This window comes from Carassius carassius, chromosome 22 (genome assembly GCF_963082965.1).
Source record: "Carassius carassius chromosome 22, fCarCar2.1, whole genome shotgun sequence".
Taxonomy (NCBI): Eukaryota; Metazoa; Chordata; class Actinopteri; order Cypriniformes; family Cyprinidae; genus Carassius; species Carassius carassius.
The window spans coordinates 22,352,745-22,374,741 of NC_081776.1; the positions used below are offsets into that span (position 1 = coordinate 22,352,745).

At 49.0% G+C, this 21,997-nt stretch overlaps 25 non-coding genes across 25 annotated transcripts; 13 read left to right on the forward strand and 12 right to left on the reverse strand.

Moving 5' to 3' along the window:
* The first annotated feature begins 27 nt into the window (after nucleotides 1-27).
* trnam-cau (transfer RNA methionine (anticodon CAU)) lies at nucleotides 28-101 on the forward strand. The gene has a single exon. It is a non-coding gene; the product is annotated as a tRNA-Met (tRNA).
* A 1,920-nt stretch (nucleotides 102-2,021) lies between these two features.
* Nucleotides 2,022-2,104, reverse strand: trnal-cag (transfer RNA leucine (anticodon CAG)). Its single transcript has one exon. It is a non-coding gene; the product is annotated as a tRNA-Leu (tRNA).
* A 96-nt stretch (nucleotides 2,105-2,200) lies between these two features.
* trnam-cau (transfer RNA methionine (anticodon CAU)) lies at nucleotides 2,201-2,274 on the forward strand. Its single transcript has one exon. It is a non-coding gene; the product is annotated as a tRNA-Met (tRNA).
* Nucleotides 2,275-3,479: 1,205 nt separating this feature from the next.
* trnal-cag (transfer RNA leucine (anticodon CAG)) lies at nucleotides 3,480-3,562 on the reverse strand. Its single transcript has one exon. It is a non-coding gene; the product is annotated as a tRNA-Leu (tRNA).
* Nucleotides 3,563-3,658: 96 nt separating this feature from the next.
* On the forward strand, nucleotides 3,659-3,732 carry trnam-cau (transfer RNA methionine (anticodon CAU)). The gene has a single exon. It is a non-coding gene; the product is annotated as a tRNA-Met (tRNA).
* A 1,920-nt stretch (nucleotides 3,733-5,652) lies between these two features.
* On the reverse strand, nucleotides 5,653-5,735 carry trnal-cag (transfer RNA leucine (anticodon CAG)). The gene has a single exon. It is a non-coding gene; the product is annotated as a tRNA-Leu (tRNA).
* A 96-nt stretch (nucleotides 5,736-5,831) lies between these two features.
* Nucleotides 5,832-5,905, forward strand: trnam-cau (transfer RNA methionine (anticodon CAU)). The gene has a single exon. It is a non-coding gene; the product is annotated as a tRNA-Met (tRNA).
* A 1,205-nt stretch (nucleotides 5,906-7,110) lies between these two features.
* Nucleotides 7,111-7,193, reverse strand: trnal-cag (transfer RNA leucine (anticodon CAG)). The gene has a single exon. It is a non-coding gene; the product is annotated as a tRNA-Leu (tRNA).
* A 96-nt stretch (nucleotides 7,194-7,289) lies between these two features.
* trnam-cau (transfer RNA methionine (anticodon CAU)) lies at nucleotides 7,290-7,363 on the forward strand. Its single transcript has one exon. It is a non-coding gene; the product is annotated as a tRNA-Met (tRNA).
* Nucleotides 7,364-9,283: 1,920 nt separating this feature from the next.
* Nucleotides 9,284-9,366, reverse strand: trnal-cag (transfer RNA leucine (anticodon CAG)). The gene has a single exon. It is a non-coding gene; the product is annotated as a tRNA-Leu (tRNA).
* A 96-nt stretch (nucleotides 9,367-9,462) lies between these two features.
* Nucleotides 9,463-9,536, forward strand: trnam-cau (transfer RNA methionine (anticodon CAU)). Its single transcript has one exon. It is a non-coding gene; the product is annotated as a tRNA-Met (tRNA).
* A 1,205-nt stretch (nucleotides 9,537-10,741) lies between these two features.
* Nucleotides 10,742-10,824, reverse strand: trnal-cag (transfer RNA leucine (anticodon CAG)). Its single transcript has one exon. It is a non-coding gene; the product is annotated as a tRNA-Leu (tRNA).
* Nucleotides 10,825-10,920: 96 nt separating this feature from the next.
* Nucleotides 10,921-10,994, forward strand: trnam-cau (transfer RNA methionine (anticodon CAU)). Its single transcript has one exon. It is a non-coding gene; the product is annotated as a tRNA-Met (tRNA).
* Nucleotides 10,995-12,914: 1,920 nt separating this feature from the next.
* Nucleotides 12,915-12,997, reverse strand: trnal-cag (transfer RNA leucine (anticodon CAG)). The gene has a single exon. It is a non-coding gene; the product is annotated as a tRNA-Leu (tRNA).
* A 96-nt stretch (nucleotides 12,998-13,093) lies between these two features.
* trnam-cau (transfer RNA methionine (anticodon CAU)) lies at nucleotides 13,094-13,167 on the forward strand. Its single transcript has one exon. It is a non-coding gene; the product is annotated as a tRNA-Met (tRNA).
* A 1,205-nt stretch (nucleotides 13,168-14,372) lies between these two features.
* On the reverse strand, nucleotides 14,373-14,455 carry trnal-cag (transfer RNA leucine (anticodon CAG)). Its single transcript has one exon. It is a non-coding gene; the product is annotated as a tRNA-Leu (tRNA).
* Nucleotides 14,456-14,551: 96 nt separating this feature from the next.
* On the forward strand, nucleotides 14,552-14,625 carry trnam-cau (transfer RNA methionine (anticodon CAU)). Its single transcript has one exon. It is a non-coding gene; the product is annotated as a tRNA-Met (tRNA).
* A 1,920-nt stretch (nucleotides 14,626-16,545) lies between these two features.
* trnal-cag (transfer RNA leucine (anticodon CAG)) lies at nucleotides 16,546-16,628 on the reverse strand. The gene has a single exon. It is a non-coding gene; the product is annotated as a tRNA-Leu (tRNA).
* Nucleotides 16,629-16,724: 96 nt separating this feature from the next.
* On the forward strand, nucleotides 16,725-16,798 carry trnam-cau (transfer RNA methionine (anticodon CAU)). The gene has a single exon. It is a non-coding gene; the product is annotated as a tRNA-Met (tRNA).
* Nucleotides 16,799-18,003: 1,205 nt separating this feature from the next.
* On the reverse strand, nucleotides 18,004-18,086 carry trnal-cag (transfer RNA leucine (anticodon CAG)). Its single transcript has one exon. It is a non-coding gene; the product is annotated as a tRNA-Leu (tRNA).
* A 96-nt stretch (nucleotides 18,087-18,182) lies between these two features.
* trnam-cau (transfer RNA methionine (anticodon CAU)) lies at nucleotides 18,183-18,256 on the forward strand. The gene has a single exon. It is a non-coding gene; the product is annotated as a tRNA-Met (tRNA).
* A 1,920-nt stretch (nucleotides 18,257-20,176) lies between these two features.
* On the reverse strand, nucleotides 20,177-20,259 carry trnal-cag (transfer RNA leucine (anticodon CAG)). The gene has a single exon. It is a non-coding gene; the product is annotated as a tRNA-Leu (tRNA).
* Nucleotides 20,260-20,355: 96 nt separating this feature from the next.
* On the forward strand, nucleotides 20,356-20,429 carry trnam-cau (transfer RNA methionine (anticodon CAU)). Its single transcript has one exon. It is a non-coding gene; the product is annotated as a tRNA-Met (tRNA).
* A 1,205-nt stretch (nucleotides 20,430-21,634) lies between these two features.
* trnal-cag (transfer RNA leucine (anticodon CAG)) lies at nucleotides 21,635-21,717 on the reverse strand. The gene has a single exon. It is a non-coding gene; the product is annotated as a tRNA-Leu (tRNA).
* Nucleotides 21,718-21,813: 96 nt separating this feature from the next.
* trnam-cau (transfer RNA methionine (anticodon CAU)) lies at nucleotides 21,814-21,887 on the forward strand. Its single transcript has one exon. It is a non-coding gene; the product is annotated as a tRNA-Met (tRNA).
* Nucleotides 21,888-21,997: the final 110 nt, after the last annotated feature.

Consider the following 21,997-nt stretch of genomic DNA (forward strand, 5'->3'; position numbering starts at 1 on the left):
TCTGTTTGGGCGCCCTTTATCCCACAAGCCTCGTTGGCGCAGTTAGGCAGCGCGTCAGTCTCATAATCTGAAGATCGTGAGTTCGAGCCTCACATGGGGCAGAGTGGTGCTTTTTTTCTGATCACTGAGAGCGCTTAGACCAGGGGTATCAAACTAAATTCCTTTAGGGCCCGAGCCCTGTAGAGTGTTGTTCCAACCCTTCTCAAACACACAAGGCATGTAGTTTTCAAATGAGCCTGAAGGCCATGATTAGTTGGATCAGGTGTGTTCAATCAGGCTTGAATCTAAACTCTGCAGGTCTCCGGCCTTCCAGGGACTGAGTTTGACACCCGTGGCTAAGAAAGAAAGAGTGAGGTTCTCTGTCCCCTTCCGTGTGGGTTTCCCTGTGTCTCCTGGGGGCAAAAGGCCACAGCTCCTCTTCAGGGCAGGTGAAATGATGTTTTGTGGAAAACTGTGAGGTTCCAGGTAAATTCCCTGAATCTCATCCAGCGACATTGCGTGTAGACCCGTGCCATCCTTTTATATACAATGAAGTGAAAATTCTGCATTCATGCTTGCTAACACTGAATGAAGGCAGTAATAGCATCCCTCTCATATTCATGTAACACATGGCCACATCCTCCTGAGGTTTTGTGAAGTTTCAAAGGCCATATTGCTGCACTGGCCCGGTCCTGCAGATTTGCCTTATACAAAGTTCTGAAGATTAGACCCTTCCGATCAGAGCAGGCCACACAACTCCTTGTCCAAGCACTTTGTTTTCTCCAGACTGGGCTACTGTTATGCTCCCTTGGCGGGTCTTCCGGCACGTACTATCAAGCCTCTGCAACTGATCCAGGATGCAGCAGCGAGAGTGGTCTTAAACGAGCCAAAGAAAGCCCACGTCACACCTCTCTTCATAATTTTGCACTGGCTACCAATAGCTGTTCGCATCAGATTCAAGATACTGATGTTTGCCTACAAGATAACCACTGGCTCTGCAGCAATATACCTAAAGTCACTGGTTCAGACCTATGCTTGCGTTCTGCAAGGGACTGAGTTTGACACCCGTGGCTAAGAAAGAAAGAGTGAGGTTCTCTGTCCCCTTCCGTGTGGGTTTCCCTGTGTCTCCTGGGGGCAAAATGCCACAGCTCCTCTTCAGGGCAGGTGAAATGAGGTTTTGTGGAAAACTGTGAGGTTCCAGGTAAATTCCCTGAATCTCATCCAGCGACATTGCGTGTAGACCCGTGCCATCCTTTCATATACAATGAAGTGAAAATTCTGCATTCATGCTGGCTAACACTGCATGAAGGCAGTAATAGAATCCCTCTCATATTCATGTAACACATGGCCACGTCGTCCTGAGGTTTTGTGAAGTTTCAAAGGCCGTATTGCTGCACTGGCCCGGTCCTGCAGATTTGCCTTATACAACGTTCGGGAGATTAGACCCTTCCGATCAGAGCAGGCCACACAACTCCTTGTCCAAGCTCTTTGTTTTCTCCAGACTGGGCTACTGTTATGCTCCCTTGGCGGGTCTTCCGGCACGTACTATCAAGCCTCTGCAACTGATCCAGGATGCAGCAGCGAGAGTGGTCTTCAACGAGCCAAAGAAAGCCCACGTCACACCTCTCTTCATAATTTTGCACTGGCTACCAATAGCTGTTCGCATCAGATTCAAGATACTGATGTTTGCCTACAAGATAACCACTGGCTCTGCAGCAATATACCTAAAGTCGCTGGTTCAGACCTATGCTTGCGTTCTGCAAGTGAACGACGCCTCGTGGTGCCATCCCAAAGAGGCACAAAATCACTCTCAAGGACCTTTTCCTGGACTGTTCCCAGCTGGTGGATCGGCTTGCCTATCTCAATTCAATCAGCGGAGGCTTTAACCATTTTCAAAAAGTGTCTAAAAACTCATCCTTGTCTTCAACTTCTGCCCAATGAATACTAGCATTTGCCAAATGCTGTGTTTTGTCAAAGTTAACGCCCTGCTGGCTCAACGTAGCAGAAGACTGAAGTCTCTGTCTGCAGCCAAAGGATAGATCTGTCAGAAGTGGGATTCAAAACCACGCCTCCAGGGGAGACTGCGACCTGAACGCAGCGCCTTAGACCGCTCGGCCATCCTGACACACTTGGTTGGCTAGGGATGGCCTGTTGGAGCCACACCTGAATGCACGGATCTAGAAGCTACTTATTCTCTGTTTGGGCGCCCTTTAGCCCACAAGCCTCGTTGGCGCAGTTAGGCAGCGCGTCAGTCTCATAATCTGAAGGTCGTGAGTTCGAGCCTCACACGGGGCAGAGTGGTGCTTTTTTCTGATCACTGAGAGCGCTTAGACCAGGGGTATCAAACTAAATTCCTTTAGGGCCCGAGCCCTGTAGAGTGTTCTTCCAACCCTTCTCAAACACACAAGGCATGTAGTTTTCAAATGAGCCTGAAGGCCATGATTAGTTGGATCAGGTGTGTTCAATCAGGCTTGAATCTAAACTCTGCAGGTCTCCGGCCTTCCAGGGACTGAGTTTGACACCCGTGGCTTAGAAAGAAAGAGTGAGGTTCTCTGTCCCCTTCTGTGTGGGTTTCCCTGTGTCTCCTGGGGGCAAAAGGCCACAGCTCCTCTTCAGGGAAGGTGAAATGATGTTTTGTGGAAAACTGTGAGGTTCCAGGTAAATTCCCTGAATCTCATCCAGCGACATTGCGTGTAGACCCGTGCCATCCTTTTGTACACAATGAAGTGAAAATACTGCATTCATGCTGGCTAACACTGAATGAAGGCAGTAATAGCATCCCTCTCATATTCATGTAACACATGGCCACATCCTCCTGAGGTTTTGTGAAGTTTCAATGGCCATATTGCTGCACTGGCCCGGTCCTGCAGATTTGCCTTATACAAAGTTCGGAAGATTAGACCCTTCCGATCAGAGCAGGCCACACAACTCCTTGTCCAAGCTCTTTGTTTTCTCCAGACTGGGCTACTGTTATGCTCCCTTGGCGGGTCTTCCGGCACGTACTATCAAGCCTCTGCAACTGATCCAGGATGCAGCAGCGAGAGTGGTCTTAAACGAGCCAAAGAAAGCCCACGTCACACCTTTCTTCATAATTTTGCACTGGCTACCAATAGCTGTTCGCATCAGATTCAAGATACTGATGTTTGCCTAAAAGATAACCACTGGCTCTGCAGCAATATACCTAAAGTCGCTGGTTCAGACCTATGCTTGCGTTCTGCAAGTGAACGACGCCTCGTGGTGCCATCCCAAAGAGGCACAAAATCACTCTCAAGGACCTTTTCCTGGACTGTTCCCAGCTGGTGGATCGGCTTGCCTATCTCAATTCAATCAGCGGAGGCTTTAACCATTTTCAAAAAGTGTCTAAAAACTCATCCTTGTCTTCAACGGCTGCCCAATGAATACTAGCATTTGCCAAAATGCTGTGTTTTGTCAAAGTTAACATCCTGCTGGCTCAACGTAGCAGAAGACTGAAGTCTCTGTCTGCAGCCAAAGGATAGATCTGTCAGAAGTGGGATTCGAACCCACGCCTCCAGGGGAGACTGCGACCTGAACGCAGCGCCTTAGACCGCTCGGCCATCCTGACACCCTTGATTGGCTAGGGATGGCCTGTTGGAGCCACACCTGAATGCAAGGATCTAGAAGCTACTTATTCTCTGTTTGGGCGCCCTTTATCCCACAAGCCTCGTTGGCGCAGTTAGGCAGCGCGTCAGTCTCATAATCTGAAGATCGTGAGTTCGAGCCTCACATGGGGCAGAGTGGTGCTTTTTTTCTGATCACTGAGAGCGCTTAGACCAGGGGTATCAAACTAAATTCCTTTAGGGCCCGAGCCCTGTAGAGTGTTGTTCCAACCCTTCTCAAACACACAAGGCATGTAGTTTTCAAATGAGCCTGAAGGCCATGATTAGTTGGATCAGGTGTGTTCAATCAGGCTTGAATCTAAACTCTGCAGGTCTCCGGCCTTCCAGGGACTGAGTTTGACACCCGTGGCTAAGAAAGAAAGAGTGAGGTTCTCTGTCCCCTTCCGTGTGGGTTTCCCTGTGTCTCCTGGGGGCAAAAGGCCACAGCTCCTCTTCAGGGCAGGTGAAATGATGTTTTGTGGAAAACTGTGAGGTTCCAGGTAAATTCCCTGAATCTCATCCAGCGACATTGCGTGTAGACCCGTGCCATCCTTTTATATACAATGAAGTGAAAATTCTGCATTCATGCTTGCTAACACTGAATGAAGGCAGTAATAGCATCCCTCTCATATTCATGTAACACATGGCCACATCCTCCTGAGGTTTTGTGAAGTTTCAAAGGCCATATTGCTGCACTGGCCCGGTCCTGCAGATTTGCCTTATACAAAGTTCTGAAGATTAGACCCTTCCGATCAGAGCAGGCCACACAACTCCTTGTCCAAGCACTTTGTTTTCTCCAGACTGGGCTACTGTTATGCTCCCTTGGCGGGTCTTCCGGCACGTACTATCAAGCCTCTGCAACTGATCCAGGATGCAGCAGCGAGAGTGGTCTTAAACGAGCCAAAGAAAGCCCACGTCACACCTCTCTTCATAATTTTGCACTGGCTACCAATAGCTGTTCGCATCAGATTCAAGATACTGATGTTTGCCTACAAGATAACCACTGGCTCTGCAGCAATATACCTAAAGTCACTGGTTCAGACCTATGCTTGCGTTCTGCAAGGGACTGAGTTTGACACCCGTGGCTAAGAAAGAAAGAGTGAGGTTCTCTGTCCCCTTCCGTGTGGGTTTCCCTGTGTCTCCTGGGGGCAAAATGCCACAGCTCCTCTTCAGGGCAGGTGAAATGAGGTTTTGTGGAAAACTGTGAGGTTCCAGGTAAATTCCCTGAATCTCATCCAGCGACATTGCGTGTAGACCCGTGCCATCCTTTCATATACAATGAAGTGAAAATTCTGCATTCATGCTGGCTAACACTGCATGAAGGCAGTAATAGAATCCCTCTCATATTCATGTAACACATGGCCACGTCGTCCTGAGGTTTTGTGAAGTTTCAAAGGCCGTATTGCTGCACTGGCCCGGTCCTGCAGATTTGCCTTATACAACGTTCGGGAGATTAGACCCTTCCGATCAGAGCAGGCCACACAACTCCTTGTCCAAGCTCTTTGTTTTCTCCAGACTGGGCTACTGTTATGCTCCCTTGGCGGGTCTTCCGGCACGTACTATCAAGCCTCTGCAACTGATCCAGGATGCAGCAGCGAGAGTGGTCTTCAACGAGCCAAAGAAAGCCCACGTCACACCTCTCTTCATAATTTTGCACTGGCTACCAATAGCTGTTCGCATCAGATTCAAGATACTGATGTTTGCCTACAAGATAACCACTGGCTCTGCAGCAATATACCTAAAGTCGCTGGTTCAGACCTATGCTTGCGTTCTGCAAGTGAACGACGCCTCGTGGTGCCATCCCAAAGAGGCACAAAATCACTCTCAAGGACCTTTTCCTGGACTGTTCCCAGCTGGTGGATCGGCTTGCCTATCTCAATTCAATCAGCGGAGGCTTTAACCATTTTCAAAAAGTGTCTAAAAACTCATCCTTGTCTTCAACTTCTGCCCAATGAATACTAGCATTTGCCAAATGCTGTGTTTTGTCAAAGTTAACGCCCTGCTGGCTCAACGTAGCAGAAGACTGAAGTCTCTGTCTGCAGCCAAAGGATAGATCTGTCAGAAGTGGGATTCGAAACCACGCCTCCAGGGGAGACTGCGACCTGAACGCAGCGCCTTAGACCGCTCGGCCATCCTGACACACTTGGTTGGCTAGGGATGGCCTGTTGGAGCCACACCTGAATGCACGGATCTAGAAGCTACTTATTCTCTGTTTGGGCGCCCTTTAGCCCACAAGCCTCGTTGGCGCAGTTAGGCAGCGCGTCAGTCTCATAATCTGAAGGTCGTGAGTTCGAGCCTCACACGGGGCAGAGTGGTGCTTTTTTCTGATCACTGAGAGCGCTTAGACCAGGGGTATCAAACTAAATTCCTTTAGGGCCCGAGCCCTGTAGAGTGTTCTTCCAACCCTTCTCAAACACACAAGGCATGTAGTTTTCAAATGAGCCTGAAGGCCATGATTAGTTGGATCAGGTGTGTTCAATCAGGCTTGAATCTAAACTCTGCAGGTCTCCGGCCTTCCAGGGACTGAGTTTGACACCCGTGGCTTAGAAAGAAAGAGTGAGGTTCTCTGTCCCCTTCTGTGTGGGTTTCCCTGTGTCTCCTGGGGGCAAAAGGCCACAGCTCCTCTTCAGGGAAGGTGAAATGATGTTTTGTGGAAAACTGTGAGGTTCCAGGTAAATTCCCTGAATCTCATCCAGCGACATTGCGTGTAGACCCGTGCCATCCTTTTGTACACAATGAAGTGAAAATACTGCATTCATGCTGGCTAACACTGAATGAAGGCAGTAATAGCATCCCTCTCATATTCATGTAACACATGGCCACATCCTCCTGAGGTTTTGTGAAGTTTCAATGGCCATATTGCTGCACTGGCCCGGTCCTGCAGATTTGCCTTATACAAAGTTCGGAAGATTAGACCCTTCCGATCAGAGCAGGCCACACAACTCCTTGTCCAAGCTCTTTGTTTTCTCCAGACTGGGCTACTGTTATGCTCCCTTGGCGGGTCTTCCGGCACGTACTATCAAGCCTCTGCAACTGATCCAGGATGCAGCAGCGAGAGTGGTCTTAAACGAGCCAAAGAAAGCCCACGTCACACCTTTCTTCATAATTTTGCACTGGCTACCAATAGCTGTTCGCATCAGATTCAAGATACTGATGTTTGCCTAAAAGATAACCACTGGCTCTGCAGCAATATACCTAAAGTCGCTGGTTCAGACCTATGCTTGCGTTCTGCAAGTGAACGACGCCTCGTGGTGCCATCCCAAAGAGGCACAAAATCACTCTCAAGGACCTTTTCCTGGACTGTTCCCAGCTGGTGGATCGGCTTGCCTATCTCAATTCAATCAGCGGAGGCTTTAACCATTTTCAAAAAGTGTCTAAAAACTCATCCTTGTCTTCAACGGCTGCCCAATGAATACTAGCATTTGCCAAAATGCTGTGTTTTGTCAAAGTTAACATCCTGCTGGCTCAACGTAGCAGAAGACTGAAGTCTCTGTCTGCAGCCAAAGGATAGATCTGTCAGAAGTGGGATTCGAACCCACGCCTCCAGGGGAGACTGCGACCTGAACGCAGCGCCTTAGACCGCTCGGCCATCCTGACACCCTTGATTGGCTAGGGATGGCCTGTTGGAGCCACACCTGAATGCAAGGATCTAGAAGCTACTTATTCTCTGTTTGGGCGCCCTTTATCCCACAAGCCTCGTTGGCGCAGTTAGGCAGCGCGTCAGTCTCATAATCTGAAGATCGTGAGTTCGAGCCTCACATGGGGCAGAGTGGTGCTTTTTTTCTGATCACTGAGAGCGCTTAGACCAGGGGTATCAAACTAAATTCCTTTAGGGCCCGAGCCCTGTAGAGTGTTGTTCCAACCCTTCTCAAACACACAAGGCATGTAGTTTTCAAATGAGCCTGAAGGCCATGATTAGTTGGATCAGGTGTGTTCAATCAGGCTTGAATCTAAACTCTGCAGGTCTCCGGCCTTCCAGGGACTGAGTTTGACACCCGTGGCTAAGAAAGAAAGAGTGAGGTTCTCTGTCCCCTTCCGTGTGGGTTTCCCTGTGTCTCCTGGGGGCAAAAGGCCACAGCTCCTCTTCAGGGCAGGTGAAATGATGTTTTGTGGAAAACTGTGAGGTTCCAGGTAAATTCCCTGAATCTCATCCAGCGACATTGCGTGTAGACCCGTGCCATCCTTTTATATACAATGAAGTGAAAATTCTGCATTCATGCTTGCTAACACTGAATGAAGGCAGTAATAGCATCCCTCTCATATTCATGTAACACATGGCCACATCCTCCTGAGGTTTTGTGAAGTTTCAAAGGCCATATTGCTGCACTGGCCCGGTCCTGCAGATTTGCCTTATACAAAGTTCTGAAGATTAGACCCTTCCGATCAGAGCAGGCCACACAACTCCTTGTCCAAGCACTTTGTTTTCTCCAGACTGGGCTACTGTTATGCTCCCTTGGCGGGTCTTCCGGCACGTACTATCAAGCCTCTGCAACTGATCCAGGATGCAGCAGCGAGAGTGGTCTTAAACGAGCCAAAGAAAGCCCACGTCACACCTCTCTTCATAATTTTGCACTGGCTACCAATAGCTGTTCGCATCAGATTCAAGATACTGATGTTTGCCTACAAGATAACCACTGGCTCTGCAGCAATATACCTAAAGTCACTGGTTCAGACCTATGCTTGCGTTCTGCAAGGGACTGAGTTTGACACCCGTGGCTAAGAAAGAAAGAGTGAGGTTCTCTGTCCCCTTCCGTGTGGGTTTCCCTGTGTCTCCTGGGGGCAAAATGCCACAGCTCCTCTTCAGGGCAGGTGAAATGAGGTTTTGTGGAAAACTGTGAGGTTCCAGGTAAATTCCCTGAATCTCATCCAGCGACATTGCGTGTAGACCCGTGCCATCCTTTCATATACAATGAAGTGAAAATTCTGCATTCATGCTGGCTAACACTGCATGAAGGCAGTAATAGAATCCCTCTCATATTCATGTAACACATGGCCACGTCGTCCTGAGGTTTTGTGAAGTTTCAAAGGCCGTATTGCTGCACTGGCCCGGTCCTGCAGATTTGCCTTATACAACGTTCGGGAGATTAGACCCTTCCGATCAGAGCAGGCCACACAACTCCTTGTCCAAGCTCTTTGTTTTCTCCAGACTGGGCTACTGTTATGCTCCCTTGGCGGGTCTTCCGGCACGTACTATCAAGCCTCTGCAACTGATCCAGGATGCAGCAGCGAGAGTGGTCTTCAACGAGCCAAAGAAAGCCCACGTCACACCTCTCTTCATAATTTTGCACTGGCTACCAATAGCTGTTCGCATCAGATTCAAGATACTGATGTTTGCCTACAAGATAACCACTGGCTCTGCAGCAATATACCTAAAGTCGCTGGTTCAGACCTATGCTTGCGTTCTGCAAGTGAACGACGCCTCGTGGTGCCATCCCAAAGAGGCACAAAATCACTCTCAAGGACCTTTTCCTGGACTGTTCCCAGCTGGTGGATCGGCTTGCCTATCTCAATTCAATCAGCGGAGGCTTTAACCATTTTCAAAAAGTGTCTAAAAACTCATCCTTGTCTTCAACTTCTGCCCAATGAATACTAGCATTTGCCAAATGCTGTGTTTTGTCAAAGTTAACGCCCTGCTGGCTCAACGTAGCAGAAGACTGAAGTCTCTGTCTGCAGCCAAAGGATAGATCTGTCAGAAGTGGGATTCGAAACCACGCCTCCAGGGGAGACTGCGACCTGAACGCAGCGCCTTAGACCGCTCGGCCATCCTGACACACTTGGTTGGCTAGGGATGGCCTGTTGGAGCCACACCTGAATGCACGGATCTAGAAGCTACTTATTCTCTGTTTGGGCGCCCTTTAGCCCACAAGCCTCGTTGGCGCAGTTAGGCAGCGCGTCAGTCTCATAATCTGAAGGTCGTGAGTTCGAGCCTCACACGGGGCAGAGTGGTGCTTTTTTCTGATCACTGAGAGCGCTTAGACCAGGGGTATCAAACTAAATTCCTTTAGGGCCCGAGCCCTGTAGAGTGTTCTTCCAACCCTTCTCAAACACACAAGGCATGTAGTTTTCAAATGAGCCTGAAGGCCATGATTAGTTGGATCAGGTGTGTTCAATCAGGCTTGAATCTAAACTCTGCAGGTCTCCGGCCTTCCAGGGACTGAGTTTGACACCCGTGGCTTAGAAAGAAAGAGTGAGGTTCTCTGTCCCCTTCTGTGTGGGTTTCCCTGTGTCTCCTGGGGGCAAAAGGCCACAGCTCCTCTTCAGGGAAGGTGAAATGATGTTTTGTGGAAAACTGTGAGGTTCCAGGTAAATTCCCTGAATCTCATCCAGCGACATTGCGTGTAGACCCGTGCCATCCTTTTGTACACAATGAAGTGAAAATACTGCATTCATGCTGGCTAACACTGAATGAAGGCAGTAATAGCATCCCTCTCATATTCATGTAACACATGGCCACATCCTCCTGAGGTTTTGTGAAGTTTCAATGGCCATATTGCTGCACTGGCCCGGTCCTGCAGATTTGCCTTATACAAAGTTCGGAAGATTAGACCCTTCCGATCAGAGCAGGCCACACAACTCCTTGTCCAAGCTCTTTGTTTTCTCCAGACTGGGCTACTGTTATGCTCCCTTGGCGGGTCTTCCGGCACGTACTATCAAGCCTCTGCAACTGATCCAGGATGCAGCAGCGAGAGTGGTCTTAAACGAGCCAAAGAAAGCCCACGTCACACCTTTCTTCATAATTTTGCACTGGCTACCAATAGCTGTTCGCATCAGATTCAAGATACTGATGTTTGCCTAAAAGATAACCACTGGCTCTGCAGCAATATACCTAAAGTCGCTGGTTCAGACCTATGCTTGCGTTCTGCAAGTGAACGACGCCTCGTGGTGCCATCCCAAAGAGGCACAAAATCACTCTCAAGGACCTTTTCCTGGACTGTTCCCAGCTGGTGGATCGGCTTGCCTATCTCAATTCAATCAGCGGAGGCTTTAACCATTTTCAAAAAGTGTCTAAAAACTCATCCTTGTCTTCAACGGCTGCCCAATGAATACTAGCATTTGCCAAAATGCTGTGTTTTGTCAAAGTTAACATCCTGCTGGCTCAACGTAGCAGAAGACTGAAGTCTCTGTCTGCAGCCAAAGGATAGATCTGTCAGAAGTGGGATTCGAACCCACGCCTCCAGGGGAGACTGCGACCTGAACGCAGCGCCTTAGACCGCTCGGCCATCCTGACACCCTTGATTGGCTAGGGATGGCCTGTTGGAGCCACACCTGAATGCAAGGATCTAGAAGCTACTTATTCTCTGTTTGGGCGCCCTTTATCCCACAAGCCTCGTTGGCGCAGTTAGGCAGCGCGTCAGTCTCATAATCTGAAGATCGTGAGTTCGAGCCTCACATGGGGCAGAGTGGTGCTTTTTTTCTGATCACTGAGAGCGCTTAGACCAGGGGTATCAAACTAAATTCCTTTAGGGCCCGAGCCCTGTAGAGTGTTGTTCCAACCCTTCTCAAACACACAAGGCATGTAGTTTTCAAATGAGCCTGAAGGCCATGATTAGTTGGATCAGGTGTGTTCAATCAGGCTTGAATCTAAACTCTGCAGGTCTCCGGCCTTCCAGGGACTGAGTTTGACACCCGTGGCTAAGAAAGAAAGAGTGAGGTTCTCTGTCCCCTTCCGTGTGGGTTTCCCTGTGTCTCCTGGGGGCAAAAGGCCACAGCTCCTCTTCAGGGCAGGTGAAATGATGTTTTGTGGAAAACTGTGAGGTTCCAGGTAAATTCCCTGAATCTCATCCAGCGACATTGCGTGTAGACCCGTGCCATCCTTTTATATACAATGAAGTGAAAATTCTGCATTCATGCTTGCTAACACTGAATGAAGGCAGTAATAGCATCCCTCTCATATTCATGTAACACATGGCCACATCCTCCTGAGGTTTTGTGAAGTTTCAAAGGCCATATTGCTGCACTGGCCCGGTCCTGCAGATTTGCCTTATACAAAGTTCTGAAGATTAGACCCTTCCGATCAGAGCAGGCCACACAACTCCTTGTCCAAGCACTTTGTTTTCTCCAGACTGGGCTACTGTTATGCTCCCTTGGCGGGTCTTCCGGCACGTACTATCAAGCCTCTGCAACTGATCCAGGATGCAGCAGCGAGAGTGGTCTTAAACGAGCCAAAGAAAGCCCACGTCACACCTCTCTTCATAATTTTGCACTGGCTACCAATAGCTGTTCGCATCAGATTCAAGATACTGATGTTTGCCTACAAGATAACCACTGGCTCTGCAGCAATATACCTAAAGTCACTGGTTCAGACCTATGCTTGCGTTCTGCAAGGGACTGAGTTTGACACCCGTGGCTAAGAAAGAAAGAGTGAGGTTCTCTGTCCCCTTCCGTGTGGGTTTCCCTGTGTCTCCTGGGGGCAAAATGCCACAGCTCCTCTTCAGGGCAGGTGAAATGAGGTTTTGTGGAAAACTGTGAGGTTCCAGGTAAATTCCCTGAATCTCATCCAGCGACATTGCGTGTAGACCCGTGCCATCCTTTCATATACAATGAAGTGAAAATTCTGCATTCATGCTGGCTAACACTGCATGAAGGCAGTAATAGAATCCCTCTCATATTCATGTAACACATGGCCACGTCGTCCTGAGGTTTTGTGAAGTTTCAAAGGCCGTATTGCTGCACTGGCCCGGTCCTGCAGATTTGCCTTATACAACGTTCGGGAGATTAGACCCTTCCGATCAGAGCAGGCCACACAACTCCTTGTCCAAGCTCTTTGTTTTCTCCAGACTGGGCTACTGTTATGCTCCCTTGGCGGGTCTTCCGGCACGTACTATCAAGCCTCTGCAACTGATCCAGGATGCAGCAGCGAGAGTGGTCTTCAACGAGCCAAAGAAAGCCCACGTCACACCTCTCTTCATAATTTTGCACTGGCTACCAATAGCTGTTCGCATCAGATTCAAGATACTGATGTTTGCCTACAAGATAACCACTGGCTCTGCAGCAATATACCTAAAGTCGCTGGTTCAGACCTATGCTTGCGTTCTGCAAGTGAACGACGCCTCGTGGTGCCATCCCAAAGAGGCACAAAATCACTCTCAAGGACCTTTTCCTGGACTGTTCCCAGCTGGTGGATCGGCTTGCCTATCTCAATTCAATCAGCGGAGGCTTTAACCATTTTCAAAAAGTGTCTAAAAACTCATCCTTGTCTTCAACTTCTGCCCAATGAATACTAGCATTTGCCAAATGCTGTGTTTTGTCAAAGTTAACGCCCTGCTGGCTCAACGTAGCAGAAGACTGAAGTCTCTGTCTGCAGCCAAAGGATAGATCTGTCAGAAGTGGGATTCGAAACCACGCCTCCAGGGGAGACTGCGACCTGAACGCAGCGCCTTAGACCGCTCGGCCATCCTGACACACTTGGTTGGCTAGGGATGGCCTGTTGGAGCCACACCTGAATGCACGGATCTAGAAGCTACTTATTCTCTGTTTGGGCGCCCTTTAGCCCACAAGCCTCGTTGGCGCAGTTAGGCAGCGCGTCAGTCTCATAATCTGAAGGTCGTGAGTTCGAGCCTCACACGGGGCAGAGTGGTGCTTTTTTCTGATCACTGAGAGCGCTTAGACCAGGGGTATCAAACTAAATTCCTTTAGGGCCCGAGCCCTGTAGAGTGTTCTTCCAACCCTTCTCAAACACACAAGGCATGTAGTTTTCAAATGAGCCTGAAGGCCATGATTAGTTGGATCAGGTGTGTTCAATCAGGCTTGAATCTAAACTCTGCAGGTCTCCGGCCTTCCAGGGACTGAGTTTGACACCCGTGGCTTAGAAAGAAAGAGTGAGGTTCTCTGTCCCCTTCTGTGTGGGTTTCCCTGTGTCTCCTGGGGGCAAAAGGCCACAGCTCCTCTTCAGGGAAGGTGAAATGATGTTTTGTGGAAAACTGTGAGGTTCCAGGTAAATTCCCTGAATCTCATCCAGCGACATTGCGTGTAGACCCGTGCCATCCTTTTGTACACAATGAAGTTAAAATACTGCATTCATGCTGGCTAACACTGAATGAAGGCAGTAATAGCATCCCTCTCATATTCATGTAACACATGGCCACATCCTCCTGAGGTTTTGTGAAGTTTCAATGGCCATATTGCTGCACTGGCCCGGTCCTGCAGATTTGCCTTATACAAAGTTCGGAAGATTAGACCCTTCCGATCAGAGCAGGCCACACAACTCCTTGTCCAAGCTCTTTGTTTTCTCCAGACTGGGCTACTGTTATGCTCCCTTGGCGGGTCTTCCGGCACGTACTATCAAGCCTCTGCAACTGATCCAGGATGCAGCAGCGAGAGTGGTCTTAAACGAGCCAAAGAAAGCCCACGTCACACCTTTCTTCATAATTTTGCACTGGCTACCAATAGCTGTTCGCATCAGATTCAAGATACTGATGTTTGCCTAAAAGATAACCACTGGCTCTGCAGCAATATACCTAAAGTCGCTGGTTCAGACCTATGCTTGCGTTCTGCAAGTGAACGACGCCTCGTGGTGCCATCCCAAAGAGGCACAAAATCACTCTCAAGGACCTTTTCCTGGACTGTTCCCAGCTGGTGGATCGGCTTGCCTATCTCAATTCAATCAGCGGAGGCTTTAACCATTTTCAAAAAGTGTCTAAAAACTCATCCTTGTCTTCAACGGCTGCCCAATGAATACTAGCATTTGCCAAAATGCTGTGTTTTGTCAAAGTTAACATCCTGCTGGCTCAACGTAGCAGAAGACTGAAGTCTCTGTCTGCAGCCAAAGGATAGATCTGTCAGAAGTGGGATTCGAACCCACGCCTCCAGGGGAGACTGCGACCTGAACGCAGCGCCTTAGACCGCTCGGCCATCCTGACACCCTTGATTGGCTAGGGATGGCCTGTTGGAGCCACACCTGAATGCAAGGATCTAGAAGCTACTTATTCTCTGTTTGGGCGCCCTTTATCCCACAAGCCTCGTTGGCGCAGTTAGGCAGCGCGTCAGTCTCATAATCTGAAGATCGTGAGTTCGAGCCTCACATGGGGCAGAGTGGTGCTTTTTTTCTGATCACTGAGAGCGCTTAGACCAGGGGTATCAAACTAAATTCCTTTAGGGCCCGAGCCCTGTAGAGTGTTGTTCCAACCCTTCTCAAACACACAAGGCATGTAGTTTTCAAATGAGCCTGAAGGCCATGATTAGTTGGATCAGGTGTGTTCAATCAGGCTTGAATCTAAACTCTGCAGGTCTCCGGCCTTCCAGGGACTGAGTTTGACACCCGTGGCTAAGAAAGAAAGAGTGAGGTTCTCTGTCCCCTTCCGTGTGGGTTTCCCTGTGTCTCCTGGGGGCAAAAGGCCACAGCTCCTCTTCAGGGCAGGTGAAATGATGTTTTGTGGAAAACTGTGAGGTTCTAGGTAAATTTCCTGAATCTCATCCAGCGACATTGCGTGTAGACCCGTGCCATCCTTTTATATACAATGAAGTGAAAATTCTGCATTCATGCTTGCTAACACTGAATGAAGGCAGTAATAGCATCCCTCTCATATTCATGTAACACATGGCCACATCCTCCTGAGGTTTTGTGAAGTTTCAAAGGCCATATTGCTGCACTGGCCCGGTCCTGCAGATTTGCCTTATACAAAGTTCTGAAGATTAGACCCTTCCGATCAGAGCAGGCCACACAACTCCTTGTCCAAGCACTTTGTTTTCTCCAGACTGGGCTACTGTTATGCTCCCTTGGCGGGTCTTCCGGCACGTACTATCAAGCCTCTGCAACTGATCCAGGATGCAGCAGCGAGAGTGGTCTTAAACGAGCCAAAGAAAGCCCACGTCACACCTCTCTTCATAATTTTGCACTGGCTACCAATAGCTGTTCGCATCAGATTCAAGATACTGATGTTTGCCTACAAGATAACCACTGGCTCTGCAGCAATATACCTAAAGTCACTGGTTCAGACCTATGCTTGCGTTCTGCAAGGGACTGAGTTTGACACCCGTGGCTAAGAAAGAAAGAGTGAGGTTCTCTGTCCCCTTCCGTGTGGGTTTCCCTGTGTCTCCTGGGGGCAAAATGCCACAGCTCCTCTTCAGGGCAGGTGAAATGAGGTTTTGTGGAAAACTGTGAGGTTCCAGGTAAATTCCCTGAATCTCATCCAGCGACATTGCGTGTAGACCCGTGCCATCCTTTCATATACAATGAAGTGAAAATTCTGCATTCATGCTGGCTAACACTGCATGAAGGCAGTAATAGAATCCCTCTCATATTCATGTAACACATGGCCACGTCGTCCTGAGGTTTTGTGAAGTTTCAAAGGCCGTATTGCTGCACTGGCCCGGTCCTGCAGATTTGCCTTATACAACGTTCGGGAGATTAGACCCTTCCGATCAGAGCAGGCCACACAACTCCTTGTCCAAGCTCTTTGTTTTCTCCAGACTGGGCTACTGTTATGCTCCCTTGGCGGGTCTTCCGGCACGTACTATCAAGCCTCTGCAACTGATCCAGGATGCAGCAGCGAGAGTGGTCTTCAACGAGCCAAAGAAAGCCCACGTCACACCTCTCTTCATAATTTTGCACTGGCTACCAATAGCTGTTCGCATCAGATTCAAGATACTGATGTTTGCCTACAAGATAACCACTGGCTCTGCAGCAATATACCTAAAGTCGCTGGTTCAGACCTATGCTTGCGTTCTGCAAGTGAACGACGCCTCGTGGTGCCATCCCAAAGAGGCACAAAATCACTCTCAAGGACCTTTTCCTGGACTGTTCCCAGCTGGTGGATCGGCTTGCCTATCTCAATTCAATCAGCGGAGGCTTTAACTATTTTCAAAAAGTGTCTAAAAACTCATCCTTGTCTTCAACTTCTGCCCAATGAATACTAGCATTTGCCAAATGCTGTGTTTTGTCAAAGTTAACGCCCTGCTGGCTCAACGTAGCAGAAGACTGAAGTCTCTGTCTGCAGCCAAAGGATAGATCTGTCAGAAGTGGGATTCGAAACCACGCCTCCAGGGGAGACTGCGACCTGAACGCAGCGCCTTAGACCGCTCGGCCATCCTGACACACTTGGTTGGCTAGGGATGGCCTGTTGGAGCCACACCTGAATGCACGGATCTAGAAGCTACTTATTCTCTGTTTGGGCGCCCTTTAGCCCACAAGCCTCGTTGGCGCAGTTAGGCAGCGCGTCAGTCTCATAATCTGAAGGTCGTGAGTTCGAGCCTCACACGGGGCAGAGTGGTGCTTTTTTCTGATCACTGAGAGCGCTTAGACCAGGGGTATCAAACTAAATTCCTTTAGGGCCCGAGCCCTGTAGAGTGTTCTTCCAACCCTTCTCAAACACACAAGGCATGTAGTTTTCAAATGAGCCTGAAGGCCATGATTAGTTGGATCAGGTGTGTTCAATCAGGCTTGAATCTAAACTCTGCAGGTCTCCGGCCTTCCAGGGACTGAGTTTGACACCCGTGGCTTAGAAAGAAAGAGTGAGGTTCTCTGTCCCCTTCTGTGTGGGTTTCCCTGTGTCTCCTGGGGGCAAAAGGCCACAGCTCCTCTTCAGGGAAGGTGAAATGATGTTTTGTGGAAAACTGTGAGGTTCCAGGTAAATTCCCTGAATCTCATCCAGCGACATTGCGTGTAGACCCGTGCCATCCTTTTGTACACAATGAAGTGAAAATACTGCATTCATGCTGGCTAACACTGAATGAAGGCAGTAATAGCATCCCTCTCATATTCATGTAACACATGGCCACATCCTCCTGAGGTTTTGTGAAGTTTCAATGGCCATATTGCTGCACTGGCCCGGTCCTGCAGATTTGCCTTATACAAAGTTCGGAAGATTAGACCCTTCCGATCAGAGCAGGCCACACAACTCCTTGTCCAAGCTCTTTGTTTTCTCCAGACTGGGCTACTGTTATGCTCCCTTGGCGGGTCTTCCGGCACGTACTATCAAGCCTCTGCAACTGATCCAGGATGCAGCAGCGAGAGTGGTCTTAAACGAGCCAAAGAAAGCCCACGTCACACCTTTCTTCATAATTTTGCACTGGCTACCAATAGCTGTTCGCATCAGATTCAAGATACTGATGTTTGCCTAAAAGATAACCACTGGCTCTGCAGCAATATACCTAAAGTCGCTGGTTCAGACCTATGCTTGCGTTCTGCAAGTGAACGACGCCTCGTGGTGCCATCCCAAAGAGGCACAAAATCACTCTCAAGGACCTTTTCCTGGACTGTTCCCAGCTGGTGGATCGGCTTGCCTATCTCAATTCAATCAGCGGAGGCTTTAACCATTTTCAAAAAGTGTCTAAAAACTCATCCTTGTCTTCAACGGCTGCCCAATGAATACTAGCATTTGCCAAAATGCTGTGTTTTGTCAAAGTTAACATCCTGCTGGCTCAACGTAGCAGAAGACTGAAGTCTCTGTCTGCAGCCAAAGGATAGATCTGTCAGAAGTGGGATTCGAACCCACGCCTCCAGGGGAGACTGCGACCTGAACGCAGCGCCTTAGACCCCTCGGCCATCCTGACACCCTTGATTGGCTAGGGATGGCCTGTTGGAGCCACACCTGAATGCAAGGATCTAGAAGCTACTTATTCTCTGTTTGGGCGCCCTTTATCCCACAAGCCTCGTTGGCGCAGTTAGGCAGCGCGTCAGTCTCATAATCTGAAAATCGTGAGTTCGAGCCTCACATGGGGCAGAGTGGTGCTTTTTTTCTGATCACTGAGAGCGCTTAGACCAGGGGTATCAAACTAAATTCCTTTAGGGCCCGAGCCCTGTAGAGTGTTGTTCCAACCCTTCTCAAACACACAAGGCATGTAGTTTTCAAATGAGCCTGAAGGCCATGATTAGTTGGATCAGGTGTGTTCAATCAGGCTTGAATCTAAACTCTGCAGGTCTCCGGCCTTCCAGGGACTGAGTTTGACACCCGTGGCTAAGAAAGAAAGAGTGAGGTTCTCTGTCCCCTTCCGTGTGGGTTTCCCTGTGTCTCCTGGGGGCAAAAGGCCACAGCTCCTCTTCAGGGCAGGTGAAATGATGTTTTGTGGAAAACTGTGAGGTTCCAGGTAAATTCCCTGAATCTCATCCAGCGACATTGCGTGTAGACCCGTGCCATCCTTTTATATACAATGAAGTGAAAATTCTGCATTCATGCTTGCTAACACTGAATGAAGGCAGTAATAGCATCCCTCTCATATTCATGTAACACATGGCCACATCCTCCTGAGGTTTTGTGAAGTTTCAAAGGCCATATTGCTGCACTGGCCCGGTCCTGCAGATTTGCCTTATACAAAGTTCTGAAGATTAGACCCTTCCGATCAGAGCAGGCCACACAACTCCTTGTCCAAGCTCTTTGTTTTCTCCAGACTGGGCTACTGTTATGCTCCCTTGGCGGGTCTTCCGGCACGTACTATCAAGCCTCTGCAACTGATCCAGGATGCAGCAGCGAGAGTGGTCTTAAACGAGCCAAAGAAAGCCCACGTCACACCTCTCTTCATAATTTTGCACTGGCTACCAATAGCTGTTCGCATCAGATTCAAGATACTGATGTTTGCCTACAAGATAACCACTGGCTCTGCAGCAATATACCTAAAGTCACTGGTTCAGACCTATGCTTGCGTTCTGCAAGGGACTGAGTTTGACACCCGTGGCTAAGAAAGAAAGAGTGAGGTTCTCTGTCCCCTTCCGTGTGGGTTTCCCTGTGTCTCCTGGGGGCAAAATGCCACAGCTCCTCTTCAGGGCAGGTGAAATGAGGTTTTGTGGAAAACTGTGAGGTTCCAGGTAAATTCCCTGAATCTCATCCAGCGACATTGCGTGTAGACCCGTGCCATCCTTTCATATACAATGAAGTGAAAATTCTGCATTCATGCTGGCTAACACTGCATGAAGGCAGTAATAGAATCCCTCTCATATTCATGTAACACATGGCCACGTCGTCCTGAGGTTTTGTGAAGTTTCAAAGGCCGTATTGCTGCACTGGCCCGGTCCTGCAGATTTGCCTTATACAACGTTCGGGAGATTAGACCCTTCCGATCAGAGCAGGCCACACAACTCCTTGTCCAAGCTCTTTGTTTTCTCCAGACTGGGCTACTGTTATGCTCCCTTGGCGGGTCTTCCGGCACGTACTATCAAGCCTCTGCAACTGATCCAGGATGCAGCAGCGAGAGTGGTCTTCAACGAGCCAAAGAAAGCCCACGTCACACCTCTCTTCATAATTTTGCACTGGCTACCAATAGCTGTTCGCATCAGATTCAAGATACTGATGTTTGCCTACAAGATAACCACTGGCTCTGCAGCAATATACCTAAAGTCGCTGGTTTAGACCTATGCTTGCGTTCTGCAAGTGAACGACGCCTCGTGGTGCCATCCCAAAGAGGCACAAAATCACTCTCAAGGACCTTTTCCTGGACTGTTCCCAGCTGGTGGATCGGCTTGCCTATCTCAATTCAATCAGCGGAGGCTTTAACCATTTTCAAAAAGTGTCTAAAAACTCATCCTTGTCTTCAACTTCTGCCCAATGAATACTAGCATTTGCCAAATGCTGTGTTTTGTCAAAGTTAACGCCCTGCTGGCTCAACGTAGCAGAAGACTGAAGTCTCTGTCTGCAGCCAAAGGATAGATCTGTCAGAAGTGGGATTCGAAACCACGCCTCCAGGGGAGACTGCGACCTGAACGCAGCGCCTTAGACCGCTCGGCCATCCTGACACACTTGGTTGGCTAGGGATGGCCTGTTGGAGCCACACCTGAATGCACGGATCTAGAAGCTACTTATTCTCTGTTTGGGCGCCCTTTAGCCCACAAGCCTCGTTGGCGCAGTTAGGCAGCGCGTCAGTCTCATAATCTGAAGGTCGTGAGTTCGAGCCTCACACGGGGCAGAGTGGTGCTTTTTTCTGATCACTGAGAGCGCTTAGACCAGGGGTATCAAACTAAATTCCTTTAGGGCCCGAGCCCTGTAGAGTGTTCTTCCAACCCTTCTCAAACACACAAGGCATGTAGTTTTCAAATGAGCCTGAAGGCCATGATTAGTTGGATCAGGTGTGTTCAATCAGGCTTGAATCTAAACTCTGCAGGTCTCCGGCCTTCCAGGGAATGAGTTTGACACCCGTGGCTTAGAAAGAAAGAGTGAGGTTCTCTGTCCCCTTCTGTGTGGGTTTCCCTGTGTCTCCTGGGGGCAAAAGGCCACAGCTCCTCTTCAGGGAAGGTGAAATGATGTTTTGTGGAAAACTGTGAGGTTCCAGGTAAATTCCCTGAATCTCATCCAGCGACATTGCGTGTAGACCCGTGCCATCCTTTTGTACACAATGAAGTGAAAATACTGCATTCATGCTGGCTAACACTGAATGAAGGCAGTAATAGCATCCCTCTCATATTCATGTAACACATGGCCACATCCTCCTGAGGTTTTGTGAAGTTTCAATGGCCATATTGCTGCACTGGCCCGGTCCTGCAGATTTGCCTTATACAAAGTTCGGAAGATTAGACCCTTCCGATCAGAGCAGGCCACACAACTCCTTGTCCAAGCTCTTTGTTTTCTCCAGACTGGGCTACTGTTATGCTCCCTTGGTGGGTCTTCCGGCACGTACTATCAAGCCTCTGCAACTGATCCAGGATGCAGCAGCGAGAGTGGTCTTAAACGAGCCAAAGAAAGCCCACGTCACACCTTTCTTCATAATTTTGCACTGGCTACCAATAGCTGTTCGCATCAGATTCAAGATACTGATGTTTGCCTAAAAGATAACCACTGGCTCTGCAGCAATATACCTAAAGTCGCTGGTTCAGACCTATGCTTGCGTTCTGCAAGTGAACGACGCCTCGTGGTGCCATCCCAAAGAGGCACAAAATCACTCTCAAGGACCTTTTCCTGGACTGTTCCCAGCTGGTGGATCGGCTTGCCTATCTCAATTCAATCAGCGGAGGCTTTAACCATTTTCAAAAAGTGTCTAAAAACTCATCCTTGTCTTCAACGGCTGCCCAATAAATACTAGCATTTGCCAAAATGCTGTGTTTTGTCAAAGTTAACATCCTGCTGGCTCAACGTAGCAGAAGACTGAAGTCTCTGTCTGCAGCCAAAGGATAGATCTGTCAGAAGTGGGATTCGAACCCACGCCTCCAGGGGAGACTGCGACCTGAACGCAGCGCCTTAGACCCCTCGGCCATCCTGACACCCTTGATTGGCTAGGGATGGCCTGTTGGAGCCACACCTGAATGCAAGGATCTAGAAGCTACTTATTCTCTGTTTGGGCGCCCTTTATCCCACAAGCCTCGTTGGCGCAGTTAGGCAGCGCGTCAGTCTCATAATCTGAAGATTGTGAGTTCGAGCCTCACATGGGGCAGAGTGGTGCTTTTTTTCTGATCACTGAGAGCGCTTAGACCAGGGGTATCAAACTAAATTCCTTTAGGGCCCGAGCCCTGTAGAGTGTTGTTCCAACCCTTCTCAAACACA